This window comes from Orycteropus afer, unplaced genomic scaffold (genome assembly GCF_000298275.1).
Source record: "Orycteropus afer afer isolate SDZICR_OR568_19922 unplaced genomic scaffold, OryAfe1.0 scaffold00566, whole genome shotgun sequence".
Taxonomy (NCBI): Eukaryota; Metazoa; Chordata; class Mammalia; order Tubulidentata; family Orycteropodidae; genus Orycteropus; species Orycteropus afer.
Window position 1 is genome coordinate 446,350 of NW_006922153.1, and position 22,146 is coordinate 468,495.

Genomic DNA, 22,146 nt, shown 5'->3' on the forward strand with positions numbered 1-22,146 from the left:
AGAATATTGAAAATGCCATGGGCAACCAGAAGAATGAACAAATCCACCTTGGAAGAAGTGCAGCTGAATATCTCCTTGAAGTGAGAATTGCTTGCCTTCATTTGTGGTACTTTGGTCATGTTGTCAGAAGGGACCAGTCCCTGGAAAAGGATATCATGTTTGGTAAATTAGAAAATCAGCACAGAAGGGGAATGCCTTCAACAAGATGGATTTGACAATATTGGCTGCAAAGATGGGCTCAAGCACAGCCAGGATTTTGAGGATGGTTCAAGATTGAACAGTTTTCATTCTGTTGTACACAGAGTCACTATGATCTTGAGCTGACTCAATGAAACACAACAACAACAACAACAAAAAAAAAAAACGGGAAAAAATATTGAATTTTACAGGAAACATCAAAAGATGAAGGATGCAAAACCCAGAGGAACTATACCAAAAAGAATTCTTTTCTGTTCAACAATTTCGGGAGACAGCATATGATCAAGAGCTGATAGTACTGAAGTTAGAAGTCCAAGTGCACTGAAGGAATTGGTGAAAATTAAGGCTCTTGGAATAGATGAAACACACATTGAGATGTTTCAACAAATGGATGCAATGCTGGAAGCCTTCACTCATTTATGTCAAAAAATTTGGAAGACAGCTACCTGGTCAATTGACTGGAAGAAATCCATTTTGTGCCCATCACAAAGCAAGATGATCCAAAAGAATGTGAAAATTATTAAATAATATATGCATGCAAAATTTTAGTGAATATAATTAAAAACTGATTGTAGCAGTATGTCTACAGGGCATTACCAGAAAATTCAAATTGAATTCAGAAGAGGATGTGGAATGAGGGAAATCATTGCTGATGTCAGATGGATCTTGGCTAAAATCACTGAGTACTAGAAAAAAAATTTACCTGTGTTTTATTGATGATGCACAGGCATCTGATCACAGATAATAACAAATTATGGATAACATTGTGAAGAGTTGAAATTCCAGAACACTTAATTGTTCTCATGAGGAACCTGTATGTAGACTAGGAGGCTCTCATCAAACAGAAGAAAGGGATAGTGCATAGTTTAAAATCAAGAAGGGAATGTATCCTTTCACTATACTTATTCAATATATATGCTGTGCAAATAACCCAAGAAACTGGACTATATAAAGAGTGCAGTATCATTATTGGAGAAAGACTCATTAACAAACTGCAATATATAAATAACACAGTCTTGCTTGATGAAAGAGAGGATGACTTGAAGAATTCACTGATAAAGAGCAAAGACTACAGCCTTCAACATAGATTACACCCCAACATAAAGACAACAAAAATACTCATAGCTGGATTAGTAATCAATATCGATAAATGGAGACAAGATTCAAATTGTAAAAGATTTCATTTTACTTAGATCTGTAATCAGTGACCATGGAAGCTGTAGTCAAGAAATGGAAGGACATATTGCATTGTGCAAATCTGTTGCAAAAGACCTCTTTATAGTGCTATAGAACAGATCTATCACTTCTTCGGCTGAGCTGCACCTGGCCTAAGCCATAGTATTTTCAGTATCCTTATACGCAAGTGAAAACTGGACAATGAATAATGAAGAACAAAAATAAATTGAAGGAGTCCATTGTGGTGTTGGCAAAGAATATTGAAAATACCATGGACTATTAGATGAATGAACAAATTTGTCTTGGAAGAAGTACAGCTGGAACATTCCTTAGAAGCAAGAATGGGAAGACTTCATTTCTTGTTCTTTTATCATGTTATCAGAAATGATCAGTCCTTGAACAAGGATACGATGCTTGGTAAAGAAGAGGGTCAGTAAAACAGGGGAAAGCCCTCAATGAGATGTATTGACACAGTGACTGTAATGATGGGTTCAAGTATAGCAAAGATTATGAGGTTGGACAAGACCACAAAATGTTGCATTCTGTTGTACATAGGGTAGATATGTGTTGGCTCCAACTCAAAAGCAACTTAACAAGAAGAAGAACATTCCATGTATCTGAATCCACTTTTTTGTATTAGTCTTGAATTATTTTATCACATCTACAAGTCACCAATATTTTTTGTTGGCTGACTTGGCCTCTTCAAATAAATGTATTTTTGGACACATAGCATTTGCTTTTGAGAAACTCTAAACCTAATTTGAAATCTACTCAAACACACCTAATAACAATAACACTGTGAAACTTATGTGTGAGACTTTCTTTGAGATCAATGTATTCCTAGTTATTGTTCAGTTTCCTTAGTATTGTTTTGTTGTTGTTAGATGGTCTTGAGTTGATTTTGATTCATAGAGATGTCAAGTGACAGAACAGAACTTCTCCATAGGGTTTTCTAAGTTATAAACTTTACAGGAGCAGATTGCCATAACTTTCTGCTATGGAATTGCAAGATGAGCTTAAATCATCAAACTTTCAGTTAGCTGGCAAGTGCTTAAAACTTTTGCCACCAGGGTTCCTTATTCTTGTTTTACCTAGTAATAAACAATTCTAATGTAGTGAAAGAAGACAGGATCAGTCAAACAGAATTGTATTCGCTTCTTAGACAGAAATGGCTAATGGACTGGAATCTAATTAAATAATATTGCTTATATCTTCATAATGGGTTGCTTTAGAAAAGATTTAAATAAAATAAAATTTTAAAGAGTTAATTATTTTGTTTCTAATGGCTTTACATATTTAAGAGAATGAACCCAAAGCACTGATATCAATAAAGTTATGATTTTTTTATATTACATAGTAAATGGCATACACACACACACACACACACACATATACACACACACACACACATATACTATTTCAAATTAATAGAAATATTTATAAGTCAAATACACCTTATGGGACATTTTTAAAAAAGCACAGACATGCAAACTTGCATGTAATCTGTTGTTAATTGCAGGTAATTGATTCTATATCCATTCTATTAATGGAACAAATGAAATTGATATAGAGTGTTATTGATATATTATACAACTACATAAAATAAAGACAGAAGAATTTAAAGTTCTCAAGCAAAAGTTGTTCCATATATAATAGTTTCATAGTAAATATTTATGAAATGTATGAATCAATATGACTTCTCTGGGTTGTAATGCTGATGACGTAACTTGTTAGGTGCCATCAAGTTGGCTCCAACTCACGGGGACCATATGTACAACAGATTGAAACACTGCCCAGTCTTGTGCCATCCTCACAATCCTTCCTATATTTGAGCCAATCATTGCAGCCATCTTGTTGAGTGAGAGTCTTCCCCTTTGCTGACTCTCCACTTTACCAAGCATGATATCCTTCTCCAGTGACTGGTCCCTTCTGAAAGTGAGAGGAGGTCTGGCCATCCTCGCTTCCCAGGAGCATTCTGTTTGTACTTTTTCCAGGACAGATTTTTTTTTCTGGAGCATGCATATCACAGGTTGTTAATGAGTCTTCCTCCAATAATGATGCCTCACTTTTTATATAGTCCAGTTTCTTGGATTATTTGCACAGCATATATATATTGAATAAGTATGGTGAAAGGATACAACCTTGATACTCACTTTTCCTGATTTTAAACCACACAGTATCCTCATGTTATGTTTCAACTAGAGCCTCTTGATGTATGTACAGGTTCCTCATGAGCACAATTAAATATTCTGGAATTCCCACTCTTTGCAATGGTATCCATAATTTCCTATGATGCATACAGTCAAATGCCATTGGACAGTCAACAAAACACAGGTAGACATCTTTCTAGTATTCTTCATTTCCGCTAAGATCCATCTTACATCAGCAATGATATCACTCATTCCAAATCCTGTTTTGAATCTAGATTTCATTTCTGGAAGTTCCCTGTCAATATACTGCTCTAACCATTTTTGCATTTCCTTCAGCAAGATTTTGTTTGCATGTGATATTAATGACATTGTTTGATTTTTTCCACATTCTGTTGGATCACCTTTCTTCAGAACAGGCACAAATATAAAATTGTTCCAAGCTGTTGTCCAGGAAGCTGCCTTCAAAATTCCTTGGCATAACACAATAGAATAATATGCTACATTAAAGAATAATGAGGGATATGTGAATCATCTCACACTGCAGATGAACCTGGAGGACATTATGCTGAGTGAAATAAGTCAATCACAGAAAGAAATGTACTGTATGAGTGCATTACGGTAAAAAAGAAGACAAAGAAGGGTTTGCTTGGGAAAGAGAACTCACTTAGTTGGTTACCAGGATGGGGAGGGAAGAAGAGGGATTAATTTCAGGCTAGTTGGGGTCTACATGCTGACAGAAATGATCTGTGACAACCATGATCATGAACATTAGGAAATGGAAGGACACCAAATTGTGCACATAAGAGATAGACAACAAATGCTAATACCAACCAATGTGTCCACAATACTGCATTGCCATTAACACCAAACACAAGGCTATAGATAAACACATAGATACCTGAGATGATCAGACAGGGGTCAGTGAACAGAAGTACACTCTAGACCAAGGATAGATTCAGCTGACACTACTCTTGCACAGACACCAGTGATACAAAATACCACAGTCCTTACAGAAACAATAGGAGACAGACACAGAGTAATTCCTCACAGACAACCCTGTCTATTGGAGAGAAATCCAATAAATCTACTGTCTCAGGACCATAGTACTGGGGGACACCAGACTCAATTGGCACAACAAAATACCTAAAAGCATTGCTCCACATCCTACATTGGTGAGTAGCTACTGGGGTCTTAAAAGCTTTCAAGCAGCCATCTAAGATGTAGCTAATGGTCTCCTAGAATCAGAAGCGAAGAAGAATGCAAAAAAAAAAAAAAAAAAAGGCATTTGGAAGCAATCAGCCATAGGGCTTGATGGCCCTCAAGACCAGAAGAACTAGATGGTGCCTGGCTACCTATGTCAACCACTCAGGAAAAGATTAAATCTGGAGATCCTGGATAGAGTGAGAGGGAAAACATGGAACAAAATCCTAAAACTCAATAATGACCAGAATTACTGGTCAGATGAAATCTGGTGAGACCCCCAATACTATGGCCCGGTAATACATTCTGTGCCTAGAATAAAACGCACCCCCAGGGCTGGCTTTCAGCCCAATAGTTAACGACATGTACACGCAGATCACTCAACCCAGGATGATGCACCCACATACTCTATGGTAATACATCCCTTAGAGTAATAGACTATGGGACACAAGAGGATGAATATTCAAATTGAGGAAATTCAGGACAAACAGGAGTGCATAAATATGAAGAGCACGGGGGAGGGTTACAGAGTAGAGAGGGGAGACTGGGTTAGGTTTGGACATGGGAAATGAAACTAAATGTACATGTAACGTTGAATGTAAAGCAAGCTCTTAAAAAAATATATATATATAATAAAATGTCTACAGTTGTACTGTCCAGTATGGCAACCAACCACTAGCTACATGTGACAATTAAGAGCTTGAAATGTGCCCAGTGTGAATTGCTGTAAGTATTCTAGGCTTTATGTCTTTATACTTTATGTAAGTGTAAAATACCCATCAAATGATGAAGATTTGGTATGAAAAAATAATGTAAGATAGATTAGTGATAATTTTTATATTTATTACATATTGAAATAATATTTTTTATATATTTGGTTAAATAAATATATTATTAAAATTAACTTTATCTCTTTAAACTTTTAATATGGCTACTAAATTTGAAGTTACCTATAATAAAATAAAAAACAAGATTTCTTGGCGTAAACAAGTGAATGTCCGCCACGCTACCTCTGTTTGCTGAATCATCTCAATGGATATTTCATCAGTTCCTTTTTTTGCTAGTCCCTTCAGTGAAAATTGGATTTCTTTCTTCAATGAAGAAACAAATCTTCATCTTCAGTGAATATGATGTAAATGATATATGGTAATTGGTTCTTATCCTCATAAATATTATCCAAAAATATCTCTGTTCTGGAGTTTCAGTTATATTTCTGTTGCATAAGCATTATTATATTTACCTTATATAGTATTTGGATAAAGCAAGTAAATACTAAAACAATTCCTGGTACATAATATGTACTCACTAATATTTAGTAGCTACCAAGGGTATGACTAGTACTACTACCACCACCACTACTGTTGGATCCTTTTTCTCTACATGCTTCAGTTTCATACACGTTGTCTATGTTATTGGTAGGTGTCAGAATCAGGTCTGACTCATAGTGATCCCAAGTAAGTAAGAAAGAAACCCTTCTCTGTCTTGTACTATCCTCACAACATTGCTATATTTGAGCCTATTTTGCTGCCACTGCCCCAACATATATATCATTGAGGGTCTTCCTCTTTTTTGTTGACACTCTACTTTACCAAGAATAATGTCCTTCTCTAGGGATTGTCACCTCTTGATAAAATGTGAAAAGTGCATGAGATGAATTTCACCATCCTCACCTCTAAGGAACTTGCCAGCTCTACTTCACAGAAAGATGTGCTTGTTCTTCTGACAATCCATAGTATCCTCGATATTCTTCACCAACATCATAATTTAAAGGCATTGATTTTTCTCCAGTCTTTCTTGTTCATTGTCCAGTTTTTACATGCATGTGAATTGTTGAAAGTATCATGGCTTGGGTCAGGCACACCTTCGGTCTCAAACACACATTTTCTCTTGTGAACATTTAAAGGAATTCTTTTGCAGAAGGTCTGCCCATATAATACAATTCTGATCTCTTGATTGCTACTTCCATGGAGATTGATTGTGGATCCAAGTAAAATGAAATCTTTGACAACTCAATTTTTTTTTTTTTGTCATTTATCTTCATGTTGGTTATTGTTCCAATTCTGAGAATTTTTGTTTTCTTTATGTTGAAGTGTAAACCATAGTGAAGACTGTCGTCTTTGATCTTCATCAGTAAGTGTTTCAAGTTCTCTTCACTGTCAGCAAGCAGAGTGGTGTCATGTGCATATCAAAGATTGTTAATAAGTCTTCCTCCAATCTTGATACTTTCTACTTCTATGCATAGTCTAGCTTCTAGTATTATTTCCTCAGCAGGCAGATTGAATAAGTATTGTGTAAGGATTCAACCATAAAGAAGACCATTCTTGGTTTTAAATCATGCATTATCCCTTTGATTTTTTTGAACAACTATCTCTTGGTCTATGTACAGGTTGTAAATGAGCACAATTAAGTTTCTGGAATTCCCATTTGTCACACAGTTATGGATAATATCTTATAATCCACACAGTGCGATACCTTTGCAAAGTTAATAAAACACAGACAGTTATTTACTTGTGTTTATTCTCTATAACTGAATATAATAGTAATAATAATAATAGCAATATATCTAACATATAGGATTTGCTTGGTAAAGTGGAAGGTCAATAAAAAAGGGGAAAGTCCTCAATGAAATGGATTGACACAGTGGCTGCAATGATGTGTTCAGGTATAGCAAGGACTGTGAGGCTGGTGCAAGACTTGGCAGTGTTTCGTTCAGTTCCACATAATGTCACTATGAGTCAGAGCCAAATTGATGGCACCTAATAACAACAACAACAATCATATAGGATTATCATGATGATTCATGGAGTTAATATATGTAAAGGAGTTGTAAACTCTTAGAGAATATTTGACACAGAGTGTATACACTTCAAATGACAGATTTCATTATTTTTATTGTCACTTTCATTATTATTTTTATTTTGTCTTTGTACATCTTATAGTCTTACATTGGTTTCTTCACTTTAAATTAAAGTACTATTATTAAAAGTGTATTTACATTTAAAGTTCTATATTCTTCATTAAATTTGACTCCATTTAATGACCATTGAATTGTATAAAATGAGTCAAATATGTACTGATGTATTTATCAATATGTACTTTATGTAAAGATACCTCAATGACTATACAAATAAATAATTAGTTGTTGAACTCACTCCCATGGCTTCCAGCCAAACAATAGGCATATAAGGTGAACATTTACACCAGGTAGGTGCACACCCAAGAACGAGCAAACACTGGAGATCAGAAGCCATTTATACACAAGGAGATAGCTCAGAAGGCAGGAATGCATAAGAGAGAAGGACACGACAAAAGGTGACCACAGGGAGGAAGTGGGAAGAGAGTTGTTATATCATGAGGTTGTAATCAATGTCATAAAACACAATATCTATGAATGGTTATGTAGAAAGTTAATTTGCTGTGTAAACTTTCACCTAAATTACAATTTTAAAAAAAAGCTAAAAAGATTAAAATAGTTATATGACTTGGAATGTATTAATGATAGAATATTAAATTTGGCCTTTACAAAATTTAGTTTATATATAGTGTCACAGGAGCTCTGGTAGCATAGTGACTAAGCACTTGACTGCTAACCAGAAGATTGGCGGTTCAAACACACCAGCCACTCCTCAGAAGGAAGGTTGGCCAATCTACTTCCATAGTGATACCACCTTGGAAACCCAAGGAGAAGTTGCTATGAGTTGGGTGCAACTCGACAGCACATAACAACAATAACATATAATGTCTATATCTACATGTACAAATCTATATATATCTATAATTATAATTCCATTTAAGATAAATGAAAACAAATCATTCTGAAGTACTATTAATTATTGTACTAAGATTTGACTTTTAGAAGATTTGATTTTGATATTTATTTTCCACTGTATATATTTCTCAGTGACAATTTTCAAAGTTTTCAATTGTAATTTACTTTAGAGCAACCATATAATTATTGAAATTACACAAATCATGATTCAAATGAATGAGAATGCAGAAGACTTGATAAATCACATTTGCAGGGGAAAAAGTAAACAACTTTTTATTTGCTAAATTGTATTTCAATTCTTTAATTTGAAGAAATTTTTACATAAAATCTTCAATTTTATGAAATTTTTACATAACATCTTCATTTTGAATTTCATAAATATCCTCCATGGAAACAAAAATATGTTCTCCCTGCAAAGAAAATAATTCTAATGTGTGAATTGCCTTGAAATATTGCTGAGGATGTCAACAGCTCATCCATATCACATTTCAACTTCATAGGAAATCATTTTTTGTGAAATATTTTCTATTAGCAATGTACTGACATATGATTTTACCCTGCTTTAAATATATTAAAATACAGAATCATAATCACTTTCATTCATGACTGGGAACTATATTCTCAGAATCTCCTTCTACATTTGTTTCTAGGTTAGAATTTGTCAATGAGAAGAATTTCATGGGAAGAAATATGTTCAAATTGAAGGATAAGTCATTATCCTCAGGACATTGTGGAGTAAGGAATAGTGCCTTTGTAAGGTTTAGTGGCTTCAGCTAGTGAGAATGCTTTCTGGTAGTGATAAGTTCAGCAGATATGCAAGCAAGCCCCATTTTATTTCCCCATTATTATCTACACTTCTCAGTGACTCTCAGTTTCTGCTTTCCAAAAATTCTCATATACACTTGACAACTAATTCCTGTATTAACCCTATTTTTTTTTAAAAAAATAAAAATGTCTGTGGTAGTTCAGTTTCTGTGTCAACTTAGCAGGGCCTGGTTGAATGGCTGGGCAGCTGGATGTAGTATTCCCAATAATGAGACTGGCAATCACTCCATGGTGGAATCTACTGTTAGTAGCTGAGTAGCTACCTTATGGCTATGGTCTGCTTCCTGCATATAAGGAGAAGCCTTGTAGCATGGTCTCTAGCTTATGGCATGCTTAGACCCTGCATGTAGCCATGTTGTTCAGCAGCCTCCCATGCTCTGCAGGCCTTGGGATATACAATGGACTTAAATTAATGGCCTTCCATGTGGTTTGGTAATATCGGGACTGTGCCATTTTATTTGTAAACCTTGGGCTTGTTAGCCTCAGCAGCCAGTAGCTTTCTGAGTGAAGAGATGCCTCTAGCTTCAGTGGGCCAGGAACAAGACGGAGAGCTACAGCTCAAGGTTGAGGGGCTTTCACACAGCCCCTAGAGTCTAGCACTTTGAACTAGGACCTCTAGCCTCCCAAACTGTAAGAGAATAAACTCCTATTTGTTAAGGCCATCCCATTTGTGGTATATTCCTCTCAGAGTGACACTAGGTAACCAAAACAATGTGTTTAAATGTCTTCTTGGCCAGGTAGCCAACAGATTTATTACTTTATTTTAAATAAGATATTTCAGCAGAAGTGAAAATTTTGGCACCAACAGGCTTGAAATTGTATTTCAAGTAATGGGAGAATAAGATCACAAGGGAAATTGGATGTATCAAAATGTAATGAGCTGTATGTAGGACTTCAGACTAGAAATATCTCTTATTCGGTTCAGTTGTCAAGAATATGTGAAAAGAAAATCAGAATAACAAAAGAAAAACAATGGTATAACCTTTAAGATAAGAGAAAATCAAAGAGAGTGTGTCAATTAGACAACTTAAAAAAAATGTTTCAAGGATGATAAGATGTTCAACTATTGGGCATGCTTTCAGGTTACTATGGTCACACCTAAGATGTAAACACTGTATTAAAAACAGATAATTATTCATGACATTAAATGACCTTCGAGGAGGGTTGACATCAATAAAAGGAAATCCGGTGTCACAGTGGTTAAATTACTTCACTGATAACCAGAAAGTCAATGGTTAAAACCATTTCTCCAGGAGAAACAGGTGACAATCTGCTTCCAAAAAGATTTACAGTCCTATTGAGCAGATTTACTCTGTCCTATAGAGTTACTAAGAGTCAGAATCAAATCAAGAGAAGTAGTTGTTTTGGTTTTATTCTGATTGGAATGGGAATATTAATTTGAATTGAATCATGCTTATAAATTTATAAGTATATGTAGATAATCCACCACTCATCTGTCAATTTGTTTTACTGTTGTGGCGTTCCATGTTGCTATGAGGCTGGAGGCTACACCACCAGTATTTGAAATATCATCAGGGTCACCCATGGTGAACAGGTTTCAGCAGAGCTTCCAGTCTAAAACAGACTGCAAAGAAGGAAGGGCCTATCTACCTCTCAAAGAATTGGCCAGTGAAAACCTTATGAATGGTAGTGAAACACTGTGGGACATATTGTGGAAAACTTTATGTAGTTCTGAAATATTGCCTGATACAGTGCCAGACAATGAGTTCCACAGGTCAGAAGGCACTCAAAATATGACTGTAGAAAAGCTGCTTCCTCAAAGTAGAATTGACCTTAATGACATGGATGGAGTAAATATTTGGGGACCTTAATTTGCTTATGTGGCATGGCTCAAAATGAGAAGAAACATCCATTAAATTTGAAACATAGAATGCATGAAGTATGAATCTAGGAAAAATGGAAGTTGTCAACAATGAAATGGAGTGAGTGCATAAAGATTGACATCCTAGACATTAGTGAGCTGAAATGGACCAGTTTTGTACATTTTGAATCAGACAACCATATGATCTACTACTCTAGGAATGATGACAAATTAAACAAGAATGGCATGATGTTCATCATGCCAAAGAATTTTTCAACATTTATCCTGAAGTACAAAGCTATCAGTGATAGGATAATATCCATGCACTTACAAAGAAGGCCAAGTAATAGTGCTATTATTCAAATTTACATAAAACCACCAAAGCCAAAGATGAGGAAATTGAATATTTTTACCAACTTCTACTATGTGAAATTGACCAAACATACAATCAGGATATGTTAATTATCACTGGTGATTCCAATGTAAAATTTGGAAACAAAGAAGAATCACCAGTAGTTGGAAAATATGGCCTTGGTGATAAAAATGACATTACACCTCAAAATAAAGAAAATAAAAATCTTCAGAACTGCTCCAGTAAACAGCTTCATGATATTTGGATAAAAGATTGAAGTTGTCAAGGACTTCATATTACTTGGTTATGCAATCATCACCAATGGTAGCAGCAGTAAGGACAGCAGATTACATATAGCACTGGGCAAATCAGCGGCAAAAGACCTCTTTCAAGTGCTGAGGAGCAAAGAAGTCTCCTCAAGGACTAGGGTATGTCTCACCCAAGCCATGGTATTTTCAATCACCTCATATGCATGTGAGAGCTGCACAATGAATGAGGAAGACCAGAGAAGAGTTGATGCTTTTGAGTTGTGGTGTTGGTGAAGAGTACTGAAAGTGCCATGGACTGCTAAAAGAACTAACAAATGTGTCCTGGGAGAACTGCAGCTTGAATGCTCCTTGGAAGTAACAATGGCCAATCTTCATCTCATCTACTTTGGTCATGTTGTCTGATGGGACCATTCCCTGGAGAAGAATATCATGCTTGGCAAAGTGGAGAGTCAGTGAAGAAGGGGAAGTCTCTCAACGAGATGGATTGACACAGTGGCTGCAACGATAGGCTCCTGTATAGCAAGGATCATTAGGCAGGCTCAGGAGCTGGCAATGTTTTGTTCTGTTGTGCATAAGGTCACGATGAGTCAGAGATGACACAACAGCACTTAACAACAACAATAGTGACTTATTCATTTCAAATACCTTTTTTCAAAAAACATAAACAGTGACCATACACTTGGATTTCACCAGATGGAGTACACAGGAATAAAATCAACTACATCTGTGGAAAGAGATAATGGAGAACTCAATATCTTCAGTCAAAACAAGGCCAGAAGATAACTGTGGAACAGACCATCAACTACTCATATATAAGTTCAAGTTAAAGCTGAAGACAATTAAAACAAATCCATGAGAACCAAAATATAACCTTGATTATATCCCTCCTGAATTTAGAGACAAACTAAAGAATACCAATGACCAAAAACCACAGGAATTGTAGGATGACATTGTGAACATCATTCAGGAAGAATGCAAAAGGTCATTGAAAAGAAAGGAAAGGAAGAAAACACCAAAATAGATATCAGGAGAGGCTCTGAAACTTGCTCTTGAATGGAGAGTAGCCAAAGCAAATGGAAGAAATGACAAGATAAAATAGTTGAATAGAAGATTTCAAAGAACAACTTGAGAAGACAAACTCAATTATTATAATGAAATGTGCAAAGACCTGGAGTTAGAAAACCAAGAGGGAATAACACACTCGGCATTTCTTGAGCTGAAAGAACTGAAGAAATGATTCAAGCCTAAGTTGCAATACTGAAAGATTCCATGGTCAAAATACTGACTGATGCAGGGAACATCAAAAGAAAATGGAAGGAATCCAGAGTCACTGTACCAAAAAGAATTGGTCAATGTACTTCCATTTCAGGAGGTGGCATATGATCAAGAACCAATGGTATTGAAGAAAGAAGTTGAAGCTGCACTGAAGGAATTGGTGAAGAACAAGGCTCCAGGAATTGATGGAATACCCATTGAGATTGTTCAACAAACAGATGCCATGTTGGAGACTCTCACTTGTCCATACTTGTCCTCTGAGTATTGTTTTTGCTGTGTCCCAAAACTATTAGAATGTATTTTTATTCATACTCAATACAAAGAATATTTTTCACAACCCAAAATATTCTTAATATAAGATTCAACAGATGTATAATTGTTGTTGTTGTTATATGCTGTCGAGTCAGACCTGACTCATAGCGACCCCTCCTTGGGTTCCGAGGAGGTATCACTATGGAAGTAGATTGCCCAACTTTCCTTCGAGGAGTGGCTAGTGGGTTTGAACCACTAACCTTCTGGTTAATAGTCAAGTGCCTTAGGCACTACACTACCAGAGCTCCTGGTATGATTACATTTCATAAATAGAAATTTAAAAAATTTGAAAGTTACTACAAGGTCATATTGCTGTAAGTTTACAAACACTCACATTCAATTTATTTTATTTGTTTTATTGTGGAATAACGACAGATGGCGAACCAGTAATGGCTAATGAAGCCTACTCTGCTGGGTAGTGGCAGGAGCAAGCTCTGGGAGGGCCAGAATAGGTAGGGCAAGATAGGAAGTGGCAGGAGCCAGCTTTTGGAGGGCTGGATCAGGTAGGGAGGCTGGGGGAGTTGGGCAGCAGGAGTTGGCTTTGGAGGGCTGGAACAGTTAGGGCAGGCCAGGAAGTGGGAGTTTGAAACAGGAGCCATTTGGAACAACTAAGCAAGATGAACTTGCTTGTCAGTTTCTCATTCTATGGTGCCTTCTGTGAGGTTGGAGGCTATGCCACTAGTGTTTCAAACACCAACAGGGTTATCCATTGTAGACAGGTTTCAGTGGAGCTTCCAGACTAAGACTCAGAAGAAGCAAGAGGCCATCCACTTCTCAAAGAGTAGGACAGTGAAAACCTTATGAAAAGCATTGAAACATTGTCTGATAAATTACTGAAAAATGTTATGAATAGATGTGAAACACTGTCAGATACATTGCTGGAAGATGAGCCCCTCAGGTTGGAAACCACTCAAAATATAATTAGGAAAGAGCTGCCTCATCAGAATACAGAAGACCTTAATGATATGTCCAGAGTAAAGCTTTCAGGACCTCCATTTAGTGATGTGACATGACTCAATGTGAGAAGAAACAGCTTCAAACATCCTTTAATAATCAGAACATGGAATGTGTGAAGTATGAATCTAGGAACATTGGAAGTTGTCAAAAATGAAATGGAATGCATAAAAATTGATATCCTAGGCATTGGTGAGCTGAAATGGACTGATCTGGGCCATTTTGAATCAGACAACCATATAATCTATTATGCTGGAAACAACAAATTAAACAGGAATGGCATGGCATTCATCATCACAAAGAATGTTTCAAGATCAATCCTGAATTACAATGCTGTCAGTGATAAGATAATTTCCATACACTTACAAAGAAGGCCAGTTAATACTACTATCACTCAAATTTACACACAAAGCACCAAAGCCAAAGATGAGGAAATTGAAGATTTTTACCAACTTCTGCAGTGTGAAATTGACCGAACATGCAATCAAGATGTGTTAATTATCACTGGTGACTGGAATGCAAAAGACGGAAACAAAGAAGAATCACCAATAGTTGGAAAATTTGGCTTTGGTGATAGAAATGACAGTGGAGATCACATAATAGAATTTTGCAAGAACAACCACTTATTCATTACAAATACTTTTATCTACTACAAAAGCAGCAGCTATAAATGTGGACTTCAATGGATAGAATACACAAGAATCAGATTAACTATATCTGTGACAAGAAGCAGTAGAGAAGCTCAATATCTTCAGCAAAAACAAGGCCAAGAGTTGACTGTGTAATAGACCTTCAAATGTCAACATGTAAGTTCAAGCTGACACTGAAGATAATTATAAGAAGTCCACAAGAACCAGATATGACATTGATTATATCTCTCCTGAATTTAGAGACCATCTTAAGAACAGATTTGGTACCTTGAACATCAGTGACCAAAAACCAGAAGAATTGCGGAATGACATCAAGAACATCATCCTTGAAGAAAGCAGGAAAGGAAGAAAATATCAAAATGGATATTAGATGAGATTCTGAAACTTGCCCTTGAATGGAGATTAGCTAAAGCAAATGGAAAAAATGGCATGATAAAAGAACTGAACAGAAGATCAAAGAGCAGATTGAGAAGACAGTCAATTATTATAGGGAAATGTGCAAAGATTTCCAGTTAGAAAACCAAAAGGGAAGAACACACTCAGCATTTCTCAAGCTGAAAGAACTGAGGCAAAAATTTAAACCTCAAATTGCAATATTGAAAGAGTCCATGGGCAATATATTGAATGATGTGGATCAAAAGAAGATTGATGGTGTAGGGTCACTACATCAAAAAGAATTGTAGATGATCATCCGCTTCAGGAGGAGGCATATGATCAAGAACCAATTCTTTTGAAGGAAGAAGTTGAAGTTCTACTGAAAAATTTGGTGAGAAACAAAGCTCTGGGAATTGATGGAAGACCCATTCCACAAAGGTATGTTACACTGCAGGCACTCATTTAGCTATGCCAAGAGATTTGGAAGATAGCTACCTGGCCAATTGACTGGAAAATACCCTTATTTGTACCTATTCTAAAGAAAGATGATCCAACAGAATGTGGAAATTATCAAACAATATCATTAATAACACACACAAGTTAAATCCTAATGAAGATAATTCAAAAATGATTGCAGTAGTGTCTGGAGAGAGAACCTCCAGAAATGTAAGCTGGATTCAGAAGGGGATGTGAAGCGAGGGATATCATAGCTGATGTTAGATGGAACTTGGCTCAAAGCAAAGAATACCAGAAAGATGTTTACTTGTGTTTTATGGACTATTGAAAGGCATTCAATTTTGTGGATCATAACAAATCATGGATAACATTGAGAAGAATGAGAATTCCAGAACACTTAATCGTAGTCATGAGGAACCTGTACATAGACCAGGAGCCTGTTGTTCGAACACAACAATGGGATACATGATGATTTAAAATCAAGAAGGGTTGTATCAGGGTTGTATCCTTTCACCATACTTATCCAATCTCTATGCTGAGCAATTAATCTGACAATCTGGACTATATGAAGAAGGACATGGCATCAGGATTGGAGGAAGCCTCATTAACAACCTGAGATATGCAGATGACACAACTTTGCTTACTGAAAGTGAAGATGACTTGGAGCTTTTATTGATGATGATTAAAGACTACAGTCAGAAGTATGAATTATACCTCAATATAAGGAAAAAAAAAAAATCCTCACAACTGGACCAATATAAGAAGTATCACAATAAAAGGAGAAAGATTGAAGTTGTCAAAGACTTCATATTACTTTGTTCTACAATCAATATCAATGGAAGCAGCAATCAAGACACCAAAAGCAGCAATCAAGACACCAAGATTGCATTGGGCAAATCTGCTGCAAAATACCTCTTCCAAGAGCTGAGGAACAAAGATATCCTTGAAGACTAAGATGCCTCTAACCCAAGCCGTGGTAATTTCAATCATCTCATATGCATGAGAGAGCTGGACAATGAATAAGGAAGACCAAAGAAGAGTGGATGCTTTTGAGTTGTGATGTTGGTGAAGAATGCTGAAAGTATCGTGGACTGCTAAAAGAACTAACAAATATGTCTTGGAAGAAGTGGAGCCAGAATGCTCCTTGGAAGTGAGAATAGCCAGACTTCATGTCACCTATTTTGGTCATGTTGTCAGAAAGGACCATTCTCTGGAGAAGGATGTCATGATTGGTAAAGTGGAAGGTCATTGAAAGAGGGGAAGGCCCTCAACAAGATGGATTGATATGGTGGCTTCAGTGATGGGCCCAGTATAGTACAGATCTTGAGGCTGGCACAGGACAAGGCATTGTTTCCTTCTGTTGTACATGAAGTCATTATGAGTTGGAGACAAGTCAACAGCACATAACAACAATAAGAAAGAATTCTGTTTCAACACCATCTTTTTAGGAGTCTTCGCTGTAGTTTATCTGTAGTAGAATTTCACATAACCCAATCTCTGTTCCACTACTGTTCATCTCCCTTCCCTGTCTCTGTTGTTGTCAATAGTAGCATATGTAATTTGCGATCATACATAACATGAACCAATTGATGTGCAGTCAGTTCTGACTCATGATGACTGATGTGTGCAAGAGTCAAACTGTGTTCCATAGCTTTCATGACTGATTTTTTTTTTTAATTAAATTGTGATTGGGTGAAAGTTTAAAGAGAAAACTGGCTTTCCACTCAACAATCCATGCACATTTTGCTTTGTGATATTTACTGTGATCCCCACACTGTAATAGCATACTTCAGTCTTCCTTCCTGTGCCCATCCCATCTGTCCTTTCTTTCTTACTATCCCCTCATGCCTTCCTACCTCTATACCTAGCCAAATGCTGTCTTCTTGATCTCATACATTTGATTATTCTAATGAGTGCATACCTTCCTGATATTACTGTCCATCTTAGAAGCCTGTCTCTCGTTTGACTGCCTATTGACTCCTGGAGGTTAATTTAAGTTCCTAGCTGAATGTATGTCTAAGGGACATAGATAAATCAAAGGTCTATGTAAAACTGCACACCATAAAGGTAATAAAAGAAAAAATAAGGGCAAATTTAGAGACCTGGATACTTTCTATAAATACACTATCAAGCATAACTTAAAACCAATAGCAGAAGATACACTACGTGACTGCAAATTTCCTAAGAATTAAAAATTTATTTTAATCAAATAACTTTATCAAAAGAGGGAAAAGAACTATACAGAATTTTTTTTTTTTTTTTTTTAACCAATGAAATATCAGACAAGGGACTAATCTCCACATTTATAGAAAACTTCAATACCTCAAAAACAAATGGGCAAACCTATTAAAAAACAGGCCAAGAACAGAAACAGACATTTCACCAAATAAGGCATCTAGACAGCTAACAAACACATGCAGAAATGCTCACAATCATTGGCCATTAGAGAGATGCAAATCAAAATAACAATGAGGTAATATCTCACCCTAGTATAAATAGCAAAGTTCAAAAGTCAGAACACAATGGATGCTGGCGAGAGTGTGGATAAATTTGAACACTCATTCACTGAAAGTGGGATTGTCAGATGGTAAAATCACTGTGGAATAATTGTGGCACTTCTGTAAGAAGATGAAAATAAAAATACACATAACCCAGCAATCTCACTACTAGGTGTATATACCAGAGAAATAAGAGCTGTGACAGTGACACAAACAGATGGATGCATATGCATGTTCATCACACCATTATTCCCAAGAGCAAAAAGATGTAAACAACCTAAGTGTCCTTCAATGGATGGACAAAGTATGGTACATACACACAATGGAATAGTATGTGACATTAAAGAATAACAATGAATCTAAAAAACACTTCATAACATGGATCAATCTAGAGGACATTATGCTAAATGCAATTAGTCAATTACAGAAGGACAATTATTGTATGAGACCAGCACTGTGAAAAATGGAATAAAGGTTTAACACATGCACACAATGTTCTTTGACTGTCTTTGAAGGTGGGAGGGGAAAGGAGGGAAAATCACCAATTTCCAGGTAGACACATATTACCATGAAGGGAAATAAAAGGGTAGTCAGCACAAAATGATCAAGACAATGGAAGACATAGGGAGGAACATAAGAGTGAAAGGCAAAAAAAAGGTGAATACTATTATATACACAACCCTGCAATAATTGTAATTACAATAGTTTATGAGTGAATACATAGACACTCAAGCTGAACAGTGATCAGAAGACCCATGTTGCAATGTTGCAATGTGAGGAAATGGGACTGTACCCACAAATATATACAGTTTGGATAGAGGCTATCTCTACCCATATATTTGCATGTAGTGCAAATATATCCATGGATGTAGTAGAGCATACAGGGGAAAAAGTTATAAAAACATCTTAGTCATAACCAAACACCCTGAGGGAATGAGTTCCTGCGTATGGAAGCTCAGGACAATAGTCTTTAGGGACACCAAGATCAATGGGCATAACACAGTTCACAAAGACAATGTTCTACATCCTACTTTGGTGAAAGACTACAGCCTTAAAACCTTGTGAGTGGTCATCTAAGGGGCAATGATTGGTCTTTCCCTGTCTGTAGCAAAAAAAAAAAAAAAAGTGAAGAAAATAAAAGACACAAGGAAATAATTAGTCCAAAGGACCAATGGAGCATGTGAACCCTGGCCTCCATGAACCTGAGACTAGAACAAAAACCTGGCTACCCTTGCTGACTGCTCTGAAAGGGATGAAAATAATATGTCCCAGACAGAGTGGGGGAAATGTGGAATAAAACTCAAAATCATAAAACAGACCAGGCTTACTTTTCTGATAAAAACTGTTGGAACCCCTGAGACTATGACGATTAAACTCTCTTAAAGCTGGGAACTGAACTGAAACCTCATTTATTCAGTTGGCAGCCAAACATAGATCTATGAAGTGGACAGTACATCAGTAAGGTATGACCTCACTGGAGCAATCAAGCAAATGAGATCAAGAGGACAGCAGTTGTCCAGGGATAGAGTTAGGGAAGTGTAAAGGGAAAGGAAAGAACAGAGAAAGGAATGGGCCCAGGAAGCAAGTCAGAAGACTGCTATTGCAAGGTGAGGACTGCAATGTGAGGAAATGTCACAAAACAGAATATGTATGAATTGTTGAATCAAAAACCAATTTCCTCTGTAAACTTTCACCCAAATTGCAATAAAATAAATACATAAATAACTAATGCAGCACTATTTTGATCCACCTGATGTAGCTGTTATTTGTTTTCTGTCAGTTTCAACTCATAGCCATGGTAAGTACCACAGAATGAAACACCACCTGATTCTCAGCTGTCCTCATAATCATTGCAATGTTTGAGTCCATCCTTGCAGGCACTGTCTCAATCAATCTTGTTGAGGGTCTTCCTCTTGTTTCACTGACTCCACTTTACCTAGCATGATGTCGTTCTTCAGGGACTGGTCCCTCCTGCTTACATTCCCTAAGTATGTAAGACAAAGTCTCATAATCCTTATTTCTAAGGAGCATTCTGGTTGTATTTCTTTAAAGATAGACTTGTTTTTTCTTTTGACAGTTCATAGTATATTTAATATTCTTCACCAACATTATAAATCAAATACAACAATTCTTCTTTGATTTTCCTTATATATTGTCCAACTTTCACATGCATATGAGGCAATTAAAAATAGCACAGTTTGGGTCTGGCAAACCTTCATCTTCAAAGTGACATCTTTGCTTTTTAACATTTTATATATATATATATATTTGTAGAACACTTGCCCAGTGCAGTACACCATTGGATTTCTTGACTGCTGCTTTCATGAGCAATTCTTCTTTTGATTTTTATTGTGATTTGGTTCCAAATTTACAAAGCAGCTTTGTTTCACTCTCAATAGCTCATACACATTTTGTTTAATGGCACTGATTGCAATCCCAACAATAAACAGCTCTGCTACCATCTCCTCCCAGTGACTACCCCTTCACTGAGTCTTTCTTGTCTATGTATTCCTGTCTGTCTAGATTTCCCCTATTCAAATTATGCCCATCTGATCTCTCATGGTTGATTGATTTAAGGGGTGCATCTGCCTGGGGAAAGTGGGTACATCTCACTAGAACAGATGGTTGTATCTCCCTGGGGTGGGTCAGTGCATCTTCCTGGTTAGGTGTTTTGCTCATAGGCCTTTCTACTATTGGGCTGAGTACGAATCCATGGAATTAAGCCCAGTTCCAGGCCCAAAAGATAACCCTGAGCCACAGTCTCAGGGTTTCACCAACCTCTACCCAACCAGTAATTCTGGTCATTTTTGTGTGTTTGAATTGTGCTCCACATTTCCCCTCCCACTCTATATAGGATTTCCTATTTGTATCACTTTCCAAGTGGTTGGTATTGGTAGCTGGGCACCATCTAGGTCTTTTGGTCTCAATATCATGATGACTGAGTTTCCAGTGGTCTATTAGTCCTTTCAACTATGTTTTGATTTTCTTCACTCTTCTTTTCTCCAGATAAGGCAAGACCAATTGTTGTATTTTAGTCAGCTGCTTGAAAGCTTCAAGACCACAGTTGCTACTCATCAAAGTAAGATTTACAGTATATTTATGTACCATATATGTAAAATATATAGCTGAGTAGGTACTCCAAACTTCTTCCCTGTTAGTTCTATAAAGTATATGGATTTTTTGTAGCACAAATACACCTGTTGGAATATTGTTGCTGTTGTTAGGTGCTGTCGAGACATTTCTGACTCATAAGGACCCCATGCACAGCAGAATGAAACACTTCCCGATCCCGCACCAGCTCCACAATTCCTGCTATACCTGAGCCCATCATCACAGCCACCATGTCAATCCATCTCATTGAGGGCCTCCCCTTCTTTCATCGACCCTCCACCCTACCAAGCATCACATCTTTCTCCAGGGAATGGTCCCTTCTGACAACATGACAAAAATAGGTGAGATGAAGTATGGCCATTCTCACTTCCAAGGAGCATTTTGGGTGTGCTTCCTCCAAGACAGATCTGTTAGTTCTTTTAGTAGTCCATGGTACTTTCAGCATTCTTCTCCAGCACCACAATTCAAAAGCATGAAGTCTTCTTCAGTCTTCCTTATTCATTGTCCAGCTCTCACATGCATACAAGGTGACTGGAAATATCATGGTTTGTGTCCAGCCCACCTTAGTTCACAAGAGATATCCTTGCTCCTCAGCACTTGAAACAGTTCCTTCGCAGTTGACTTTCCCAATGCTACAAGTCGTCTAATGTCCTGACTGCTACTTCCATTGGCATGAATTATAGAAAAAAGCAAAGTGAATTCTTTGACAACCTAAATCTTCTCTCCATTTATTGTGATGCTGTTAATTGGTCCA